The sequence below is a fragment of the Phasianus colchicus genome, chromosome 8 (assembly GCF_987193195.1).
Source record: "Phasianus colchicus chromosome 8, bPhaCol1.hap1.1, whole genome shotgun sequence".
Classification (NCBI taxonomy): domain Eukaryota; kingdom Metazoa; phylum Chordata; class Aves; order Galliformes; family Phasianidae; genus Phasianus; species Phasianus colchicus.
The window spans coordinates 12,943,453-12,964,935 of NC_143443.1; the positions used below are offsets into that span (position 1 = coordinate 12,943,453).

General features: G+C 42.4%; 1 protein-coding gene across 9 annotated transcripts in view; it reads right to left on the bottom strand.

Moving 5' to 3' along the window:
* ZMIZ1 (zinc finger MIZ-type containing 1) overlaps nt 1-21,483 on the bottom strand; it is a 326,518-nt gene that overhangs the window by 296,713 nt on the left and 8,322 nt on the right. The window contains exon 1 of one of the 9 annotated variants that reach the window (XM_090144975.1): nt 17,456-17,696. The exons of 6 other annotated variants lie outside the window; for them this stretch is intronic. The gene's annotated coding sequence lies outside the window, so the exon portion shown is untranslated. Of the gene's footprint in view, nt 1-16,349; nt 17,223-17,288; nt 17,412-17,455; nt 17,697-21,483 lie in introns of those variants that run through there. 2 more of the 9 variants (XM_090144973.1, XM_090144976.1) reach the window with 2 other exon arrangements.

Consider the following 21,483-nt stretch of genomic DNA (forward strand, 5'->3'; position numbering starts at 1 on the left):
GACAATTAGATTACATATTTTGAAGAGAGAAACAAGACAAAAGACAATCTCATCTTACTCCAGTTGTTCTCCTTCCTGGAGTAGGCTGAAGTTTTAAAAGCTCATTCTCTTTGCTTTTTACTACTACTTTGTCTTTCTATCTGAAGATACAAAAATTGGTTGTAATTCAGGGCTAATTCGGTCTCTAATTAGTTATGAATCTTAATAGCCCTGATCCTCTGTGTTAAAGCTAATTTTTATCATGTCTGATGCCTCATGGATGCGTCATGTTCTCGTTAATCTGGATCAGCACTTTTGGCAAGATTTTAATACGAGTACAATAGTGTAGAGGCAAGAAATTTTAAATATCAGATCATCTTGTGACAATGCACCAGAGAGCAAACAGATGAAAAAAAGAGGTAAGTTTATTCAAGGGACAGAAGTCATCCTCCCAGAAGAGAATTTGGGAAGATAACTTCTAGTCTTTTCAAAATTCTGTGCATAGGTTGGCTGTGAACCCCAGAAAGAGAAATACTTGTGACTATGGAACTGCATACTACCAGATTTTTCTTGGATACTGACTTGAGAACTGCATAATGTAGAACAGAAGGGAGACGTGCTTTATTCTTCTACTTGATTTACAATGAATAGCAGTTTACAGAATTATAGAAGTAGATTAGATGTGTGTGTAATAAAAATTCTATGGGAACACGTCAGGGTTCACTGCATTCTCTACCAGAGTGACAGCTACAACATATAGATCCATCATGTCAAGAAAACCACTGAGATGCAAAATTCTGTATTTATATCATATAATCCTATCTTCTGCCATCAGAAACTACATTAAAAATGCTTCAGTTTTTACTCCAGTCTGAGTAATTTGACTCAGATACATTTTAAGAGGTAAGGAAGTTCCCAACCGATTGCTACTATCTCAGCATAGCAGTGGATCAGTAAACAGCAAACCACTTTGCCTCTGGAGACAAGTTTATTTCCATGATGCTACCAGTGGAAGGCAGCTGAACAGCCACGTGTTCATCAGCCCCATTACAAAACCACCACAAGGCTTGGCACAATATGCGGTGTTTTCAGGAAGGAAGCCAGATGTATATTAATATGGATAGAAGTAACCAGGATGAAGGAGCAAGGGCCAAGGCAGCAGAGAAACACGTTCTGCATCACCTCTCAGACCTACCTCAAAGGGATGCTATTCATCCCTTTCTTCACATCATGCACCAACAAACTGAAATCTGGATGGAACCTTTACAGCCAGGAGTTGAATTTAGGGCTCCTGATCACAGCTCCGCCCTTGCAGGCCTCAAACCCTGCAAAAACATTCACTCCCAACACTGTACTGAAGAGTTACAGGACACGGATGTGGCTGACAGATTTCATCTCCCTTGAAACGATCACAGCATGCTGAAGCACAACTTGACATGGTCCATGTCTGTGCATCTGCAGAAGACTGCACTCACAACTTTCTGAATACCTTCTAATCGAACCTTAATTCTCAGTGTTTCCACAAACTCCTATGGCAGGAAAGCAAGAAGACAAGTGCACGTACTTAGTGTAATGTGGCTTTGTTATTATGAACTGGACTATGCTTTCTTTCATGTAACACTCAGCCAACTGTTCCGTTTTACAAGGTGCCAGAGGAATGCATTTCCTGTTATCCAAAACACATCACTTGTAGAGCACATGAATGACGGTTTGTGTCGAGTTTCTACAATAAACTAAGAGGGCTGTCAAGTTTGATGGCGTATTAGTTTGTCACTTGTAACAAGCAAAGCTGTGTGTGCAGATTAGACAATGCTACATAATTTAATAATTTTATCATCTATTCTACTTGACATCACCAGCTACTTCTCATCATTTCACCTGCCTATGAGACTATGTGCCAGATACAAAGCCTTTTATTACTGAGTATTATCTACCTATATTCAGTACTTAACCCATGAAAGGAAAGCTAAGCTTTAAACATCAAAATAAAGAAAATCATAATCCAACTATTTCCAGGAAACTCTTAAGTGAAAGTCTGCAGCAGCTCTTCTAAAGGACTATCTAAAGGACTAATGCAGAATGAAATCAATTTAAATAGTTGAACTCACAGTGGAATACCCAATGTGTGCTTCCACATCTTTAACCAAACTCACAGAAGCAAAGTGTTAAATGCAGAGTGCCTGCATGGGATGAAACACAGAGACAAACTGATAGGCTGGAAAGAAAAAGAAACAAAACCATACCAGAAAGCTTCTGATATCAAGTCATTTTAAGAAAGTCAAATATGCAGATGATATCAGAAGCACTGTGTGTGTGCGTACCCACATTTAAACCAGCAATTGTGTCTAAAAATCAACTGGCAAGTCACCACATACATGTATTTACAAGTAAAGTTTGGACTTGAATTATAGTTTTCTTTCTAAATGCAGCTGCTGATTCCAGGGCTTCAAGTAAAGTGGGAGCAGAAGAGAAGCAGGCAGATAAACTTAGGACCACATGAACAGCTAAAGACACACTAAGTAAACTAGTTAGAACTGGAATTAAAATCTTGAGATGTACTGTTTTCGATGTCCTTTCCTTTGCATATTACTCATCTCAAACTGCAGAAGGGATAAAAATCAAAGACTTTTGCTTTGATTGTTGTGTACTTGAACGAAAGCAGTTTTAGTAGTCAAATATTACTGCTTTTTACAAAGTAACTGGAAAAATTTCTTTGGTTGTTTGCAGGGCTCTTTTTTTGTCCATGAACGACAATCATTCTATGCTGTTGTGGGATGATTTACATTGATGTGGAATGCAAATGAGATTTTATGAGGCGTTTGACCCTGAGTTCAGAGATGCAGTAACTCCTGTCAGTGCTCATAACCAAGTCTGTTCACCTTGCCCAGAACTGCTGGCACGTCCAAACCATCTTATGTATTCACCAGTATTAACACTGGAACACCACCAGGCTCTGTTGGGCATCAGTGAACCAGTAGGCTTAATACCTTGCCTCTGCAGGTGTCCAGAATTAAAAACTGCTTTTGTACAGACAGAAGCCATCTCAGAGGAGTAAAACTGGCCAAAGACTTTTGTTCAGACTTCTGCCAGTTGTTAGCAGCTCAGAAGAACCATTGACAGCAAATCCAGGAGCATGGATAAAGCATCAGTCAGCTGCAAACTACTGAAAAAAGCTGGGCTACACTGGAAAAAAAAAAAAAAACCCTTTGAGTCTGCCCCCAGAGAATCTGTCTTTTTTAAAAAAAAACACATCATTTCATTTAACTAAACTCCAGTAATATATTATATGCAGGATTATATTACTAATAATTTCCATGGGATTTCAAGCATAAGAGGTACCAGTTAGATCCTCTCTAGAAAAAAAAAAGCATGGAGGTAAAGGGAGGGAGAAATCATTATGCTTTGGAAGAGTACATAGGAACAAGATGAGCATGCAGATGCTTTATTTTTGAGAATTATTTTATTACTCTAAGATTTTAAAGTAATTGAAAGTTCATCCTGAGAGCCCAGATGCCGTTATTTTTCTTGTTTATTTGTTGCAAATTATCTTACCCCTCAATTTACTTTAAGAGAGATTTGCAGGATACTTCAGATTTTCCAAAAATGGTACAGGAATACATCCTTTTTTTTTTTAAAAAAAAAGAAGCTTCAGAATGTCTGGAGAAGTTTCCAAGCATTCATTTTACCTATCATATAGTTGCAAGAGTTTCTCAAAAGTCAAACAAAAACCATTTTTGCTAAGGATTGCAGAGATCAGCAACAAACAACAGCTCAGGGGAGAGGGCACAGCTCCAATGCACTCACAAGCTTGCCATCCCTGCTTGCAAGGAGTCCCTACTCTGAAACAATGTAGGCCAGCTCTGGCTCAGAGCCACCCAAAGATAACATGAATGTGATGCAAAGTCACTTATCCCTACAACGCTCAGGGATTTTGTTTGTGTTTCTGGAGATCCAATTTTATTGTAAGATTGTGAAGAGCACAACTCCAAACACTGACTTGAGGTGTAAATCAGTGCAGCCCACGGTGAGAGCTCATGTTGCTCACAACACAGCGGTGGAGGGTGTTCAAATTCAAACTTCCTTATCGGTATTTACTCTTAGCAAACTACCTTGTTTGTCTTTCCTTTATGTTGCAGATATCTGTGCCACTTTCCAGCTGTTTATGTAATTCTGAACTAAACCAACGTTGACAGGGATTTGCAACACACTCGTTTGATTTTTCCAAGCAGCTGCTCTGTGACTGGGAAGTCTTTCAAATGGTTAATCTGAACGTACAGAGAAATCCTGATTTACTAAGCAGTTTAAAAAGCAAACATAAAAAAAGCATTCAGAAGGACTGGAAAACCCACTCAACTGGTTTTCCTGATGCCTCCCCAGTACAGGTAGTAAATCAGGATACGAAACAACTGCCGTGCCCTTCTGTTAGTGTGAGCTCCTTGATGACTAGCTCTGCTTTCCATTTCCATCAGAAATATTATTACCAATAATAAATCACTGAGAGTGTAGGAGCTGATTACGGCATTACATTTCTGACATGGTGTTGCTATGTAACAAAGCAACATATTCAAGTGTGACCTGGGCTCTTCTTTTAACTACTATCTCCATTACTAAACATTAGAAAGGTACAGTCATCGTTTCAGCCACCAACAGAAACTGCAAGGGAGACCACATATGTAGCAAGCATAAGAGATAGAAGTGACAGAAATTGATAAAAACTTCATTGCATGGCTGACATCCCATATATCAAAGCTCTAAATCTCATTCTCTGCTTGCCTCCAATTTCCATCAAAGCCTGCCAGCTGCACATTTATTGAGAAGTTTGTGATCTGACAGCCACTGTATTACCAACATTAATGATGCATCAGTCTCTAGAATTACTGGGGAAACAGTCCAATTGATTTTATTATTATACAGAGTTCCTCACATTTCATTTCAGGCAGCTTCCTACCACAAATTTAGCAATAACTAAAAACGCTACACAGCCGATGCACAAAATGCTAAGGCAAAATATGGTTACCACAGCTTCACACTGCTCCATTCTCCCTCCAGGAGAGCTCCAAATCACTTAGATACCACTGTGTAACCCATGAGTTATTGGTCTGTAACTAGGAGGGCTTACACATCATGGTGTGATAAACAGTGTCCCACTAATATTCACTAATTTGGACAAGAAAGCTACAAAGAGGCCCATGATGCCTCCAGCTCCCAGAAATGTCATTTTCCTAAGTCTTATAAATCCCTGCTGTTGACACTAGATAAAATCATGGGTGTGGGAGAGCGTGTAACTTGGTTATATTACCATGTAGACTGTAATTGTTTCCCCAGGTACCATAAAGAACAAGAACACACTTTTGTGTAACAAATAGCTCAGTTTACAATAATCTTTTCAACCTAGACCTTCTTTACTGAAAAGCAAACAAAACTGAGAACATGACCATCACAGCTACTAAAAGGATGCAATAATGCAAAGTACCAAATCAAGCTGTAGTGGCTTTTCTGTATCAGAACCAAATCTGCACACACATACACTGAAGTTCCAAATATCATTCAGGAAAGCATCTCCCTGAAATATTCAGTGACCATTCCCGGAAGTCCCCAAAGTTACTTTTTTTTTTTTAAATTGTTCTCCCCTCCAGTGAGCGTAGCAATGAAACATAGGATTGCTCCTGTGCTTCTATGAACTGAAAGAGAATAAAAGCTATAGCAGCTTTAAAAAGATACTTTTTAAAGCTCTACATCCCCTCAAAAAGCAGAAGAGCAATAGTTCTCTACTTTTCTTCAAATTTAACTTCAGCTTCTCCAAAGTCACAGACCAAATATTATCGAGTATTTGTAGTTAAGTGTTTTACTTGCTTATTTTAACAGGTATGGTCTGTAATACTAACAAGAGTAATATAGATGGAACAAACAAGAACTGCCGTAGAATAAGACCCTTCCCCATTTGCTCTTTTTTAATTGACAACAGGAACTTAGTCATTTTGAATTCTGTCAGAAATTAATTTGAGTTAATAAAAGAGATAGATTTTCAAACAGACCAATATAAATGCTTAAAAAAAACTATTAACTGCTACAGGAGACAGTATCATATCTGATTCTGTAGTAACTCCCTGCTAGCTCCACAGCACAACCTCAAATCACAAGCATTGTAGACAGAACACCTGACTAGCAAATGCACTGAGACAGCAAGAAACAGCATCCAGATGAATAACAGACCAGACCTTACACAGAAAAGTTGCAGGAAATGCTGCTCCTTTTTATTTATTTTCTTGCAGTCCTCTATTTTTAGAGGTGTGCAATACATTAGTTTTTGAGGAACGTACTTCAGGTTGCCTTCGCCTGCATTCTACTCCCAGACTCCACTCCCTAAACAAAGAGTGAGTGTATCTGGACAGATTAATTACCTGCATTACAGTATCGGCTGAAACAGATCCCAGTTTTTACTGTGTGTTGATTCACAAGTTTGTAGTTAGATCCATGATCCCAACTGCTCACCCAACATGTGCCAGAGGGACAGCCCGGCTGCTGCTGATCCTTCACAGATCACAGCATGCAATGCGAAGAGCAAATGAAGCAGGTTCGAGCTCACTTCATGCAGGCAGCCGGCCAGTTCAGCAGTTCAGCCACTCCCAAACAGTGGAAGAAATGTCAGAGGAAGGGGCAGAGCAGATGAGCCATTCTAAGCAGGAAACAGCACAGACAAACCCAAAGCTGGAGCTTTGGTTTGTGCTGGTGTTAGTTTTATGTTGTGTTGTTGGTGTTTTTTTTTTTTTTTTAAATCACTATCTACTTATCCATTTAAGTACATTAAATTTTCACCCGTATTCACACTAGGTTTCAGAAGTTAAAGGCATCTTGTTAGAATTCCCTTTCGGGGTATCCAAAAGAGCAAGCAAACCAGGCAGGAAAACAGAACTGGTTCAAGGAAACAGATCTTTCCAAGCATCTTCGTGATGGAAAAGAGTATAAATCCACAGACAGCTTAGAGAACAATCATGAGTAAAGCTTTTACAGTACTGCCACAGCTTACATTTACAGCACACACATTAAAAAAATTGCAGTCATTATTTTGCAACACATGTAATAGGCTGAGTGCAGGCAACTCTTATAGGGAATTCATTAACTTGGGAACAAACAGTTCCTATAATTAGTTACCAGAAAATATTCAACATGCATTTACAGGTTTATTCTTGACTAAGGATAACTCTAGGCACTAAGACTGAATACTTTGGAGAGGGAGGGAAGGAAACAAAAACCTGAAGTATTTTAACTACCAGCAGTTACTCTTTTATTCCCTAGATCAAGAATCAAGTGACACTTAGGCTACTTATTCGTACATACTGCCAGTCCTGTTTGTTAAAAAGCTGTTTTCCAGCATGCAAATTGACGACTTCCGTAGGTCAGACACCAGCATGAGCAAGCTGATAAAAATCACGTTAAACTGGGACTTTTATCTCCCTTACACAGCTGGCGTAGATGCAGGCAGTCATACTGCTATTAATGTTTCAGATTATTAAAAAGACTGCTTAAGTGGAAAGTACTTAATATTCATGAAGTCTCTTTAGCATCTGATTAGGTTCTTCCCCTTCCTCTGCCTCACACTTCATTTATTACATTTTCACCTGGGCCAAAAAATGCAACTCCAAAACCACTACTGTTCTGTACACATCAAACACTTAACATTATTAAGGATATTAAGGATAGAAAAAAGGATTTCTATCCTTTAGGAAGCTGAAAAGGAACAGTTATTCAGTAGAGAAACGCACCAAGCTTTCAATTTAAACCAACAAATGCTTTTAACATACAATGATGTATGGTAAAAGCAAGTTACACTAACATAATCTGGTCTGATAAGCTATTACTACATACTATTACATTAATAATTAGGCTCCTGGGGACGGACAGGAAGTATATATAAATGGAAAATGAGCCCTTGGAGACCTCACTGACCAATGGAAACCTTAAACCCTGCATCTTCATAGCAGAAGTTCAAATACCGCCATGACAACCACATGCAGATTATCTGATGTCAAATAAATCATACCTTCTGCCAAATAAACTCACAGGGCAAGGGGGTGAAAACATACTTCACAACCAAGGAGCTGATCTGACCAACATGTAAGAGGACACTGAATTTTGTTACTATATTTCAATTTGCTTCCTGAGAACTTGTAAGTACTAAGTATCAAAGTATTTATTGACAGCATTTCCCTAAAACCCCTGTCCCACTAAAATTGCTTCTCCTCCTGCACCTTCAGTAGGCCCTGAGATGGAAATGGATTCACCTGTGTTTATCAAAACACCACAAACTGAACTGGAGTGCCAAGCACTCCCCTTCTAACTTTCAGGCCATCACCCACCACCACCTCCAACGTTCACAAATGTTTGATGTTCCATTTGTTAGGTAAACATGGAGAAGTTTACAACTACAACTCTGAAGAATCAGAAGCATTAAAGAGTGGATAAACAACACTTGCCTGGCTCACCTTTGTTACACACATTTCCAAGCTCCCCAGGGACATTCCAGGTCCAGCTGGCCACCACACAGTGCAAGGCAACCTGGACATGTGGGAGGGAGCACCTCACTGCAACCCTTCAGCTAGAACATCAGCCATCTTTCAGTTTTCTCTATTTAAAAAAAGTCTTAGAACACTTTAAGACTGACTTTAACAGTGGAAAAAAAAAAAAAAGCTGGAATAGCTTTAAATTCATCTCCCCAGCAGTAGTAAATAAGGACTAAGACTAGAGGCAAAGTTAACCACAGCCCTGGGACTTGATCCAAGTCTTCCATGACAATAGGAAAACATTAGAACAGTAACATTCAAAACATTATTCAACTTTTAAAGGTTTAGCACAGTTCAAAGCGCCTTTTGTGGAACTGCACTTTTGAAAATGTCGGTTGCCTTCCAGGGAGCGTTTCCTCCTCCTCACACAGCGCTGCTTCAGCAAGGAGGAACACAGCTCGGCTGAGCCAGGCAGGGGGAAGTTCTTACAATGGTGGCAGAATTCTTAAAAGCTGGTAAAAGGCCTAATCCTATATAATGATTTACAAAGTGACAAGTGAAATAGATTTACTGCGACAGGCTGAAAGCAGACCAATGTAAACGAGAACACTGCTCATGCAGTCACAGCCTCGCAGCCAACAGCACAGGAAGCAGCAGGACCCACCAACACTCACAAGGAGATCTTCCAGCTACCCACATACCCCTCACCATTCATGCAGAGGAAAAACAGACAAAGTCACTTCAATACTTCATAACCTCCAGAGTCAGGCATCTTTTCCAAGGCACCCATTTACAGACTACTGCTGGAATTCACACACAGCGCCTCTCCGCATGCCAATCCCAGATTTCCCCCTTCACAAATTAAAAAAAGATAATAAAATAAGCCTACACCTACAAGCTGTGCATGTCAGTTTTATTCATCAACTCTGCAACTGCAGCCCAGCAGCTGCAGAGCACAGAGGCAGAGCACAGCGCCAAGTATGGGCAGCCCAAGAACGCTGAGTATTTCTCTGGCCAGCAAGCATGATGTGGGTCAGGCAGCCTTGGTGCTACTTATTTACAGCTCTTCTGTACGTAGAAGACACAGGCCCGCATTTAACCACTTGTTTTCTGAAAGGCACCCAAAGCAGCCCCCTCTGCCTGCTTGCACCCATGTGTCATGGCCAGCTTTCCCCCACCAAAGCAAGGCCACTCAGCTTCCACTTGTAAAGCAAGATGTGCCCAAGCAGGGGACCAGCTGCTTATACCCACTCCCACAACGCTGAGCTCTCCAAACCAGTGCCCCGCTCCTTCTGAATGGCAATCCCTTCACACTACCCCACTTGCTGCCCCTTTGCAGGGCCAGAATGACCTCCACACCACAACTACACCAGAGACTGCAGGACTGTCACCAACTGCCAAAGTCATCTTGTTTGTGATTAAGAAAGGAAAACATAATCATTAAGACCCTAATAGGGTAAAAATGCGGAGACAGCAACAAGGAAATGTGAGTTGAATGCTTTCTCTAACCCTTGCTTAAAAACATCATTAAAGTCAGCTGACTCAGCCATATGACTTAGCAAAATTGCCATTCATTAAGAGAGTTAGGGATAAATTCAGTCTAATTTCACATTTGCACCACACACACACAATCCAGTATTTTGTACTCTGTTTGCTTAAACCTCATCTCCGAGATAAAAGCAGTGCATTAATTGAACTGGGGTTTCATAACTTGTCCTGGGCAGAACATTCTACCTCCCCTGCCCTCCGGCTCCTCTGGGCACAGTGCACAGCCCCAGCATCCTTGGGGATGAGCCTGGGAGCAGCAGCAGCACCCAGACACAGCTCCATTCCCCTTTTCTGCAGGGAGCATAAAAATTTTTCTCCATCCAATTCTTAACTACTGTTTGTCCGCAGACTTGTAAAATATGCTAAGAAAAGCCTAATGAGATACTGATCTGGCACCCAAATGCTCTCCCCTATCCATCCCCCCAGCAGGCCACTGCCTGCACAGCACAGGCGCTGAGGCTGTCTGGTTGCCAGTTCTCCACGGAAGGAAGGAAGGAAAGTGGGCGGGTGGGCGAGAGCTGGAACTACATCGGCACAGGGCTGGCTTGCACATGCCTGCAGCTGCTCACTACTAAGAAGTATGTCTGTACACACATACACAACATACACAGAGCACAAATGAAGACAGCAGGTTGCTAGGATAGTGCTGCTTCCTTCATAACAAGAGCTAATAAGCAATTAAAGAAAAAAATAAATCACAGCTCTTGAGAGGATTGACACACACTTGTGAGACCTTACAGATACACAGTGAACCCAATCCTTCACATTTCCAGGTAGCCAAACACCTGCACATTTAGCAAGCTCTCAGTTTACTTGTCTTACAATAGTGCTTTGAAAACTAGCTTCTGCACACAAAAAAAGAAATCAGGGGAAGTCCAGGCAAAGTTGGAAGAAAGATTGCATAATTAACTCCATTTTATGACTGGGACAGGCAGGTAGTCAGAGCCTAGGCAATCCGTTCAAAGTTGCTTGAGAAATCTGACAGGGAAGAATTAGTTGAATCAGACAACTGCCATTGCAAGTTCAGTGACCCAGTACCAAGCTTCCTGCCCTCCAACCCAACACCAAGCTCTTGCTGAGGGCATCACAGGAGCAAACCAACAGAGCTGCACAAGTTCAAAGCCTGCAGTTATCCAGCTTGCTGCAGCTGGGAGGCACTACCCACATGGCAGGGTCTGCACTGTCTGAATGCATCTTGTTGCAGCAGAGGGCTTTGCAGTATTTGAAGGAAAAAACACATTTTGAAGTACTTTAAATACTTCTCAAATCTGAAATAGGTTCCAGACTGCAAATATTTACACATATTCTTAGCTTTCTGTGCAAGTTCAACTAAGTTCAAATAACCATTTTTATGTCTAACCTTAACTACGTACATAAATATTTACAGGATTGTGACTTTGATTTTCCTCTCTTGTGCTCACTGCATCACCTGGTTCTCAAGTGGCTGGGGTCAGGGAAAGGAGCTGCTCTGTCAGCTTCATGCACTGGCCCTATCCTTCACTGCCTAGCTTGCAAACAGAGGAGCAGCAATGTGGAAATCTAAAACCCCAAGCTGCTTTTAAGTGGTTAGCATTCTGCAAACACATTGTCAAGGAACTCAACTGAAACTTGAATAACTGTACATATTTTGAAACCTCACACAGATGAATTTGAGCAGGCTACTCAGTGGATACAGTAAATCCATTTTAATCTTTCCCTACAAAAAGCTTAGGTGGGAGTCAGCCATGAGGCAGCTCATGTGCCTTCAACGGCAATTTCCATGGTGCTACACATGAATAAACCCTTGAACTCTACAGACAGAATGAGTTTCAGGATTTAAAACACTTAAATCTTTAATAGTCTAATCTAAATTTTATTCACGACAATTATTTTATTCACAATGATTAAGAGCTTGGAAGATACAAAAAGTTTTGGGAGCATGAGCAACAGCAGAGCCTCCCAGATCCCCAGAGCAGTGCAGGAGGCCACACATCACTAGCAGGAACCAATGCCACAGGTCTGTGCTGCCCCAGTGACCTGCATGGCACAAAGAGCAGCCAAACTGCTGCCTGCCCATCAGCATTCTACAGTCAGAAGAACAGCTCAGTTTTAGCATCATACTTCCTAGCTTCTTCTGCATCAGGTAGAAGAAACATTTAAAAAAAAAAACAGTGAGTTAATGATAACACGAAAGCTACTTTTACAGGCTTGTTTATGCATTTGATAGTGCTGGTGCTCAGCTGCTTTAACTATTTCCTCCCATAGGCTAGCTCATCTGCCAGCTTCTCTGCTCATGTGTAGAGCCTTTGATAGAGAAATAGGACAAAAAAATGCTCTCAAGCGTAAGCATTCTGGCTTTAAAACCACAAAGCCTGGCAGAGTGATTCACTAACTGTCAGAATCCCCCAAGCAATTTTCTCTTAAAAAGAAAATTCAATATTTATTCTGTGCTTCGATATAAATAATGTCTGCTGTAAGTTTTTATTAACTTGTAATGCACTGAAGTCACACCATTAATTTCTGGAATCTGCAGAAATCCCACAGACATCAGAAAGCTGCATCCCTGCTAATTCCAGACTGGTTTTCCTCATGTTCCATGAACAGATACAAACTCACTCTGGAAAAGGCAGTAAAAGGAAAACCATACATCTGTATACAGACTGATTTCAATAATATACTATGAGTTCAACATGCAAACAAGAAGGATTTTAAACACCATTTCACTAAAATTAATACAGTCACAAAACATCAACATGAATATTTATGGAAGAAGCTCATACTATGTTGCCCTTAACGTATGGACACAAAGAATTATTTCAGTAGATGGTTTGTTCAGAATATAATGAGAAGTACCAATTATGAATATGAAGAGTCCTGCAAAATGAGTCTATATCCTTAGTTTTTAGAAGTCACAGAGTGGCTTAAGTTAGAAGGGACCTTTAAGATCATCTAGTCCCAACCCCCTGCTATAGGCAGGGACACCTCCCACTGGACCAGGTTGTATTCCCCCACTAGACCAAGCACTCTATAAACTTGAAAAATTTCAAATCACTTGCGGATTTTTGGATGCCTCACTTCACATTAGTGGAAAATGTCAAAATTTCATGAATTTCATGCACTTTATAGAATAGAGGCTTGCTTCAGGCATTATCAGTCACTTGAAAAAAAAAGTGCATTTAAGAATACTCATATTTTTAAGCAAAAAAAATTCTGAAAGAAAATGAAGGTAAGACATAGAGATGTACACAAGTGGGTTTTGAGGGCATAATTTTAATTTTGGAATATTTTGACTTCATTAAAAAAATCAAAAAAGGAAGAGGCATTTCCAAAAGCTATTCTATAAGTCAGCTGTACAGAACACCTGCATACAAAGCTACCAGCAGCATCCCGATCTGAACACAATTTTCCTCATCAACCCCTTTATGTTGTGCTGCACCCAAATAGCAGCAGATACTGAATCCACTCACCACACAGGGACACTGCACACCCCTGCACACACACACCCACTAACTTCGGGCATTAGCAGCACGCCAGAGGAACCCTTCAGTGAGATGGCTGCAAGCATCCCCAGCTAAACACATACAACTATTGGCCACTTTAAGATCCCTGCTTGATTCTTACCCCAAGACCATGAGGCATCCCCCAGACAACATACGCACACCCAGGACCTGAGCAATAAAGTGGCAATGGGGCCACTTTCAAGCTGGTCTGCAAGCTAAAATCCCACACCGAGTTACAAAACAACAGTAAAAGCAGGCAGCACAAAATACAGTACGCCATGTTCCTTCAGGAACTTAAGGAATAATTATTTATAATCACAACTGGCATTTAGTCAAGACGTGCAGCTTAATGACAAGGGTTATCTGCATGACAGCAGTGCCCGGGAGCTCCGACCACTGCACGCCGTGGGAAAGGCATGGCTCCCACACGGCCCTCCCACAGGCTCCATCCCCAGCAGGAGCTCCTGCCAGCTGCATCCCACACAGCCCCAGAAAGAAGTCGCCCACCCCACCTGCCCCAGGTCCCCCCAAGAAGGGCAAGTGCCAGGGGGAACTTTCAACTCCGCAGAAGGGAGCCCTGCTCCCCTGCAAGGGCTGCAGGCTCACTGTGACACCGTATTGTGGCCATACCTGCCACAGCTGGCTAGGCTGCGGGTGTCCTCTGGGCACATTAAGCCTAAAGGAGGATAGGCATCAAATTTCATGCCATCTCCTGACAGCTCTACGGGGGAAGTTCCATCACCTGCTTCGACAGAAGTAAGCAATTTCAGTTAAAACAGCAGGTCACACAAAAGACACACACCCCTAATACACTGCCCTCTGGGCAGCCTAATCTGGTGGTTGGCAACCCTGCACATAGCAGAGGGGTTGAAACTAGATGATCATTATAGTCCCTTTCCAACCCAGGCTATTCTACGATTCTAATAACAACCACCAAAAAAACAAACAACACAAACTGAGGAGTAACTCCACATTAGGGTTTTCACAAGCTGTGGAACACAGAGCCACCTTATGCAGTCATGTCTGCCCATTCCCACAGCAGGCAGCCCCAGCTCCACTGTACTTCCCAGGCACCCTTAACCAAAGGCTAGGAGTTTTGAGCTTTACCTTGCTTCACTGAAATACAGGGAGGTTTGCAGCCTCCCAGGTCACACAACTTGGCCAACATTTTGGCCAAGAAGTATATGAAGCTCCCTGACTAAGGAGCTTGTCTGCATCCTCACAGGCACAGTTCCACAGACCTACTCTTCATTTTTTCCTGGTTTTGGGATTCTGAACTAGTTCCTGGGGCTGTGCTAAGAGAGATGCCCTATATAGGGAATGTTACATGTAAATTATATTTCTATTCAGTGAGACTCTACCTGCCCCAGCAACAGATGCTCCAACACTAACAGGAAAATGAATTTATGCAAATCAAAATACTGTGGTTTTAATCACTCAATTCAATCTATTTATGAGTTGGGTTCATTATTCTTGCCTAATTGCAGGGATCCATCTGACTTCTTGATTTGAGAGGCCCCACTCTCCTAAACTCCACACAGCCAAGCCGTCAATGCCATATTTACACCACAGCCCATACAGGGAGCTGCACTGGCCAAGAGAACATATATAGGAACACAGGACAGTTTTTGTTTTCTCAATGGGCTCACCCATGTGATTCATCATGCACCTGCACAAACACTGATGGTAACATAGCATAAGGGTGCAAATGACAACAGCAGGGAGCTGGGAGGATAAGGCAGTCCCAATAAGGCCACTCTGCAGCAGGAGGGATGGAAACAACGACCAGCCACCTTTCTCACAGCATATTTGTACCAGGAGTCAGGATACAGATCCCACAGCATTAAGAACATGATTTACTCCTGGCCAGGAGAAACAACCAAGAAAAACTTGGTGAAAAACGCTACCCTGTGCTCAAGCCACCTCACTTAACTTGTCATCCTTCCTTCCCGGTGCCACCATCATGGTGCCAGCAGCACAGGCCATGCCACCTCCACAACATGACACTTGCCACCCACTTGCAGAGGACAGGACAAGTGACATAGTCACAGTAGGACAACCCAGCTGAAGCCCTGTGCTGCTGGCTGCAGAGCTGACACAAGCGCATGTCCTCTGGCTTATCTGCTGGATATCACCATGTCAGCCAACCTGGTTTCAGGTTGGATGGAGTTGATTTTTTTCCTTCAGAGTGCCTGCTATAATGCTATGTCTTGGCCGAAGGAGAAAAACAATGTCAATAAAGCTCTGACACTTTAGTTGTTACTGAGTTATTTTTATTTTTGGATTCCCCTTCCCCCCAATTCTCTCTGTTATCTCACTAGGAGGTAAGAAGCAAGAGAAGGGCTGTGTGGTGCTTAACTACTTGCTGGGTTAAACCACACACCCAGCAGCCAGGTAAACGGCACCCTCTGGCAACTGCAGTACTAAATCAAAAAAAGCAGGAAAGAAGTTCCTGCCTTGTGTTTTCCCAGAACAGCCTGGTATCAGCACAGGGACCAGCCCTGCAGTCAGTTGTATCAATGGCAGCTAACCCAGCTGAAAACAAAACTTAACGAGAAGAAGACAGACTAACAGCACACCCCTAAAAAAAAAAACAAAGCCCTTTATCCCATTAGTAACCTGTCCCACTAACTATGAATCACACAAACACTGATCCTAACAGCCTGATCACAGACATGCAGCCTAACAATGATTCTTCCTGGGGCAACATGGGGGGGGGGGGGGGGGGGTGTAGCAAATGGACAAATCAATGCAATGGGAAAGGCATTACAACAAAGGTACAGTAACAGAAGGAGCAGCATGATAGAAAGGTGCTGCAAAGGAAGGAAAGAAAATTGCTCACCCATATCAGAAGATTCCAGGTTTGCAGCAGAAATCTCCGCCAAGGAGGGATCTACAGAAAGAGACCCTTCCCCAGTGGCAGTCAGCCCTTAAATGAGGTCTAGGAGAGGTGCAGCCAGGCTCCACCCCTTCTGGTCACACAGCTGAATTGCCTTCACCTGTGCTCCCAGGGCTGACCGGGTCCTTTCCCCAGGTGATCAATCAGTGTTCAGGCTGTGACTCAACAGTTCCCAAGGGGTTATGGATGTGTGTGTACTCAAAGGGGGACCTGTAGCTTCAGGTAGATCCATAATTACCCCATATGTAAATGATGCTGCTTAATACACCATCTTAAAAATGTTTTATTTGTATGCTTAAAGTACATAGCTTACAGCACCAGAGGAAGACAGCAGTTATGGAACATGCTACACTGTAGGCATGGTATAGAAGAGTGGCAAGCTCTTGCAGATACAAGGGCACAGCTCTGCCAGCAGCACTGCTCACTGGGGCTCCCGTTTATATTATGCTGCATTTCAGAAGTGCGTGGCTCCAGGTGCATTGACCCTGGGGAACCTCAGTCCCCACCCACCCCCCAGCACTACATCATGGGACAGCATTAGCTATAATTACACTGAGATGCCTTTGACACTTTTTAGCGTACAAAAACAGCCCAGTTGCCAGCCCATCACCATCTGTTTCCTATCATTATTTCATTAAAATACTTTTCATTTCTCTAATGATAGAAGAGTAGGATTGTTTTCTACCATGCAGGCTCCTCACAACCCTCCAGGCAAAGGCTAACAAAGCAAGCTGGTTTTAAGTCAGCCAAATCCATCCTCTTCTCTCCACTTTCTAAAATGCTGCTTTAAAGTCTCCAAGGAAACAAAATAAAACAACTTGTCAGCTGCAAAAAACATTAGGGTATTCCTCCCAGACGGAAAAAACTCTCACTTGAACATACCTGAGATGAAAACGAAGGCTCAGCACATGCTGTGAGAATGACACAAGGCTGAACGCTCACCGTCCCCAGGCCAGACTCCCAAGTGCCCGCACACCAGGGCCATCATCCTCAAGCAAGGAAGAGGCGGGCACTGAGCACTTATCAAGAGTGAGCACAATAATTCTTACCTGCAAAGTGCTGTTTGCAGCTGCTCGCTGATTTGTCAGAGCTCTTACTGCTTTTGCCTCATGATTTATGGTGCTCTACCCAGCACTGAGCCTTCTATTACTGTCCTCATTTATTGCCTGCAGCTGTCATTCTTACTAGCAGCTCCACCACCATCACAGGTGAGGTATCAAAGGTATTTAGTGTGCACCTAGAGATGCAGCTTTAATGAAACCTGCTCACAGGTGCTATTTAAGCATGAGAACAATAGCACAAAGTGCATCAATTAGCAGACTTGACCAACGAAAATTATCACAGGCGAAACAGTTTACTTAGAGCTGCCTCTAAAGAATAGATGTCCAGCAGTCCCACACACAGCTGCTGGGTCATAGGAGAGGTAACAACAGTGCCCATGGATCAAAGCCTCCTGACAGATATTTAAAAGCAGAACAGTATATTGATACAAATTCAGTATTGTCACTTTTTACTGTCAAAATGCCACAAAGGAGGTAAACCCAGTTACACCTTCTTTAGTGTGTATTTTTCCCAGCCAGCTATTTTCCCCTTTTTTCAGCATCTCCAAAAATTCTGCTGGATCTGCCTGTTCTAGACTAATGACACGGGAGTGGAGAAGCAAGCATTTCACCCAGCCATTTCATTTGTAAAAGCTCTCAGTGTGTTTCTGGTTGAAAAAGATGCGCAGTGCCCTGGGCATGGCCAGCAATTGCAGCAGCCTCCAGGCACAAGGCTGCTCTCAGTCCCATGGAGCACGGCACTGAAAGAAGAGGCAGCAGCCCTGGAGCTGAGGCTGCTGCTGTTTTCATGTATGCACTAAAGACCCAGCTCCTGAAGTCAGCTGATAGTAGCAGCATCTCTGTTTATTTAATGAGTTTCTAGCACTTGTGATTGTGGATGAAACCTGAAAATGCAATACCCAAACAAGCCTTCAGAGACAGATCTTGCAAAAGGCAAGTCTATTACTATTCTAAATGATTCTATAGGCCTGGCTTCTGGTATCCAAGTATTTTAAGGCCAGCAATCTTTAGTTAGACTGATCAGCACTCTGAACACTAAAGCCCACAGTTCTTGACTCCTGAGTTCTTTTCTTCAACACCATCCAGGCTGCACAGCTTGAAAATGACGCTCAAGGCAAAAGCAACAATTGTGAATTTACAGTCAAAAAGTAGCCAATGAAGGCCATCACTGTCATAGTCAAGCTTTATTTATAGCTTAACAGACAGTGTCAAAGCCACAAATTGAGCATGTAACCCTTTAAAAGAGAAAAGTGATGATGCACTGCACTCTGTCATGGTAAAGTATCCAAGAACCAGAAGTAAACACCTACATGTAAGCTCCTACATACGATGCATACAGATGCTGACTGCTATTCTCTCTCCATGTTCCTGTCCCCCCAGCCAAGATTACTGGGTCACGCTGAGAGCAGCACACAGTGACCAACCACAGCCGTGAGACACAGTGAGCTCTCAGCCGGCGTGCAGCAGCCTGCTCTCAGGTTAAGAAACAAAATCTGCTTCTAAATAGAGCACTAATTGGAGCACATTTTAGAGTTCAAGCATACTCGACCTTCCAAATCTTCTGAGGATGCCTTTTGTTAATTTAAATCTACAGTATACCTTTTGTCTTCCTGTAACACTTAGTAGGTCTTAGTTGGTCATGTACTCTGTGTTAGTGGAAAACAAGCAAAAGCTGGTCTCCCCTATAATTTAACTTTATATGCATACATACTTTCAGCTTAAGCTTCTGCTTTTTCTTTCCTTCTTCCTATATGTAACTGCAAAAAGTGCATATCTGGGTGGAAGTAATAAATCTATAGAAAATACTCAACACTTTACATGAGAAGTACATTTTCCAGCTATGACTGCCTCTACGTTGGCCTTCAGCATGGAGAAAACATTTCCAGCTGAACCAAGCCACACCACCCATCAGCTGCAGAAGGCCCCTCCCAAGGGAGAAGCAGGGTCTCGGTTGCTGGCACCCACGTGCAGCACTCCAGAATCTCTGAAAGGGGGAACAAGGGGTTCCCACTTCTGAGCACATCCCTGACATTCCTCACTCTGGTCATTCAGTCATTGGAGAATTAACAACAACCAAAAAAAGCACTCAAAAACTTGCAGGCTTCCACTGATTATTACCCCAATTTTCTTAATATTGCACAAGAGATTTATTTATTTATTTCTATTGGCAATAGGGAAAAAAAAAAAGGCAAAATTGCCCTCTCAGCTGCATTCAGTTTGGAAATTTAAACTATAATTGCTTTTAGATTCAAACACAGATTCACATCCTATCCTCGGCTGATGGCTGTGCAATCTGATCACTCATGCATGTATGGATGGCTTGTCACTGACAAACAACCCGACTCCTCCGCTTGTGCAACCTGCATTACTCACAAGGCAGCCTTGGCAGAGGCAGGCCAACATATGTTAATTGCTGGGTTGCATTATAATAGGTCTAACATCTTGTTTCCCATCCAAGGTTTTATAATAAATGGAAACAACATTCTCTTTGGATACAGAAGTACATATTTTCGTATCTTGGGCTAAAAATATTCTACGTTAAAAACACAAAAAGATCAACTGCCAGAGAATTCCTGCATCCTCTGAGCTTCTTTGGAGGAGTTTAATCCTTACTAAACGAAGATGTCAGACAGCCTTTGTAAGAGATTAGCATATGTGCATCGTATTTCATTTCCTACAAGTTATTCCTAAGTCAGGTGCAATGGTGAGAATGGAACTTGACTTCCCAGTCCCTCATTACTTCAGTGGGAAGTTTATCAGGTGAAGTTGTCTTCAGCAGAACAAAGCGTAAATTCATGAACATCAAAAGACCACAAATAGAGCAGATATACTTAAAAATATATTTCTCATATGACAGCAGATACGAACTACGTTTCTTCCTTTTATGATTTAGTATGCTGGGATATTGCTAGGACAAGATGTTGGCAACGTGACAAGTATTTTTGATTTACATTTCTCTTTATTGAGAAAGAGGTGTTGAGGGCTGTAGCTGCAGTTTCAGACAAAGGAGAACGAAGACTCCGTGCCGACACGCTGCTCCCTTTTGGATGACTGAACTCAAAGTTTTAAACCAGGATTTAAATCATATGACACCATAAAACTGCCAGCAAACATTTGAAATTTGGGTGGGATTTTCAAAAGAGTAGTATTTCAAGAATGCCAATAGGAGACTTTTTTCCACGACATATTCCACAAGAGGCTCACACATTGAGTAAATAATTTATATGTGCACATAGAATACAAAATTTAATGAAATGAAAACGCTGTCTCTCTTGGAATTATATTTATTTTATTTTCACACGATTAAACAACTCTAATGAGAGAGTTATCACACAGCCATGACCGGAGATGTTCAGAGCCCTGTCCATGGCTGTTTACCAGCGCCCTGTCCACAGCCTGCAAGCAGCAGGACCTCGCCACGCTGCAAGCCCCAGCCGGCAGCAGGCAGATGGTGGCAATAAGGAAGCTATCAAGCCGCCTTAGTCACCATGGCAGAGCCAGGGAGCTTCCCGACAGCAGCCTTGCTGCCCTCCCTTCACTCATTCCAGCCCACTAATGTGTTTACCTGCATGCAGCTAGCATTGCCCATTACAGGGCAAACATGCATTTGTAACACGTGCTCATCCGGCACCATTCAGTCTGTGCGAGGATCACCACAGCTATGTGTGGTGAAAAACAGTGCAATGAACAATGCTTAGAGGGAGCACTGCATTCTGCTATGCTAGAGGCAAGGCGCCAAACTCTTCAAAATGGATGCTTAATGTAACAGTGTGTTAACAAAAGGAACTTCAACAGACGAATCAGAAATTTCACGTTTTTGTATTTATTTAGAGACAAAATGACCCCGATATTTTGCTTACATAAAACACCCAGCCGTGAATTTTAGGTGCCCGTCTGCTCCCCCGCACCTCAAACCCCAGCTCCAGATCCCTGGCAGACACTTCCCCTACTCCCCAGGCACCCCGACTGCTGGTTACTTCACAAACAACCTGCCAGGAATAAAGGCAAAATAAAAA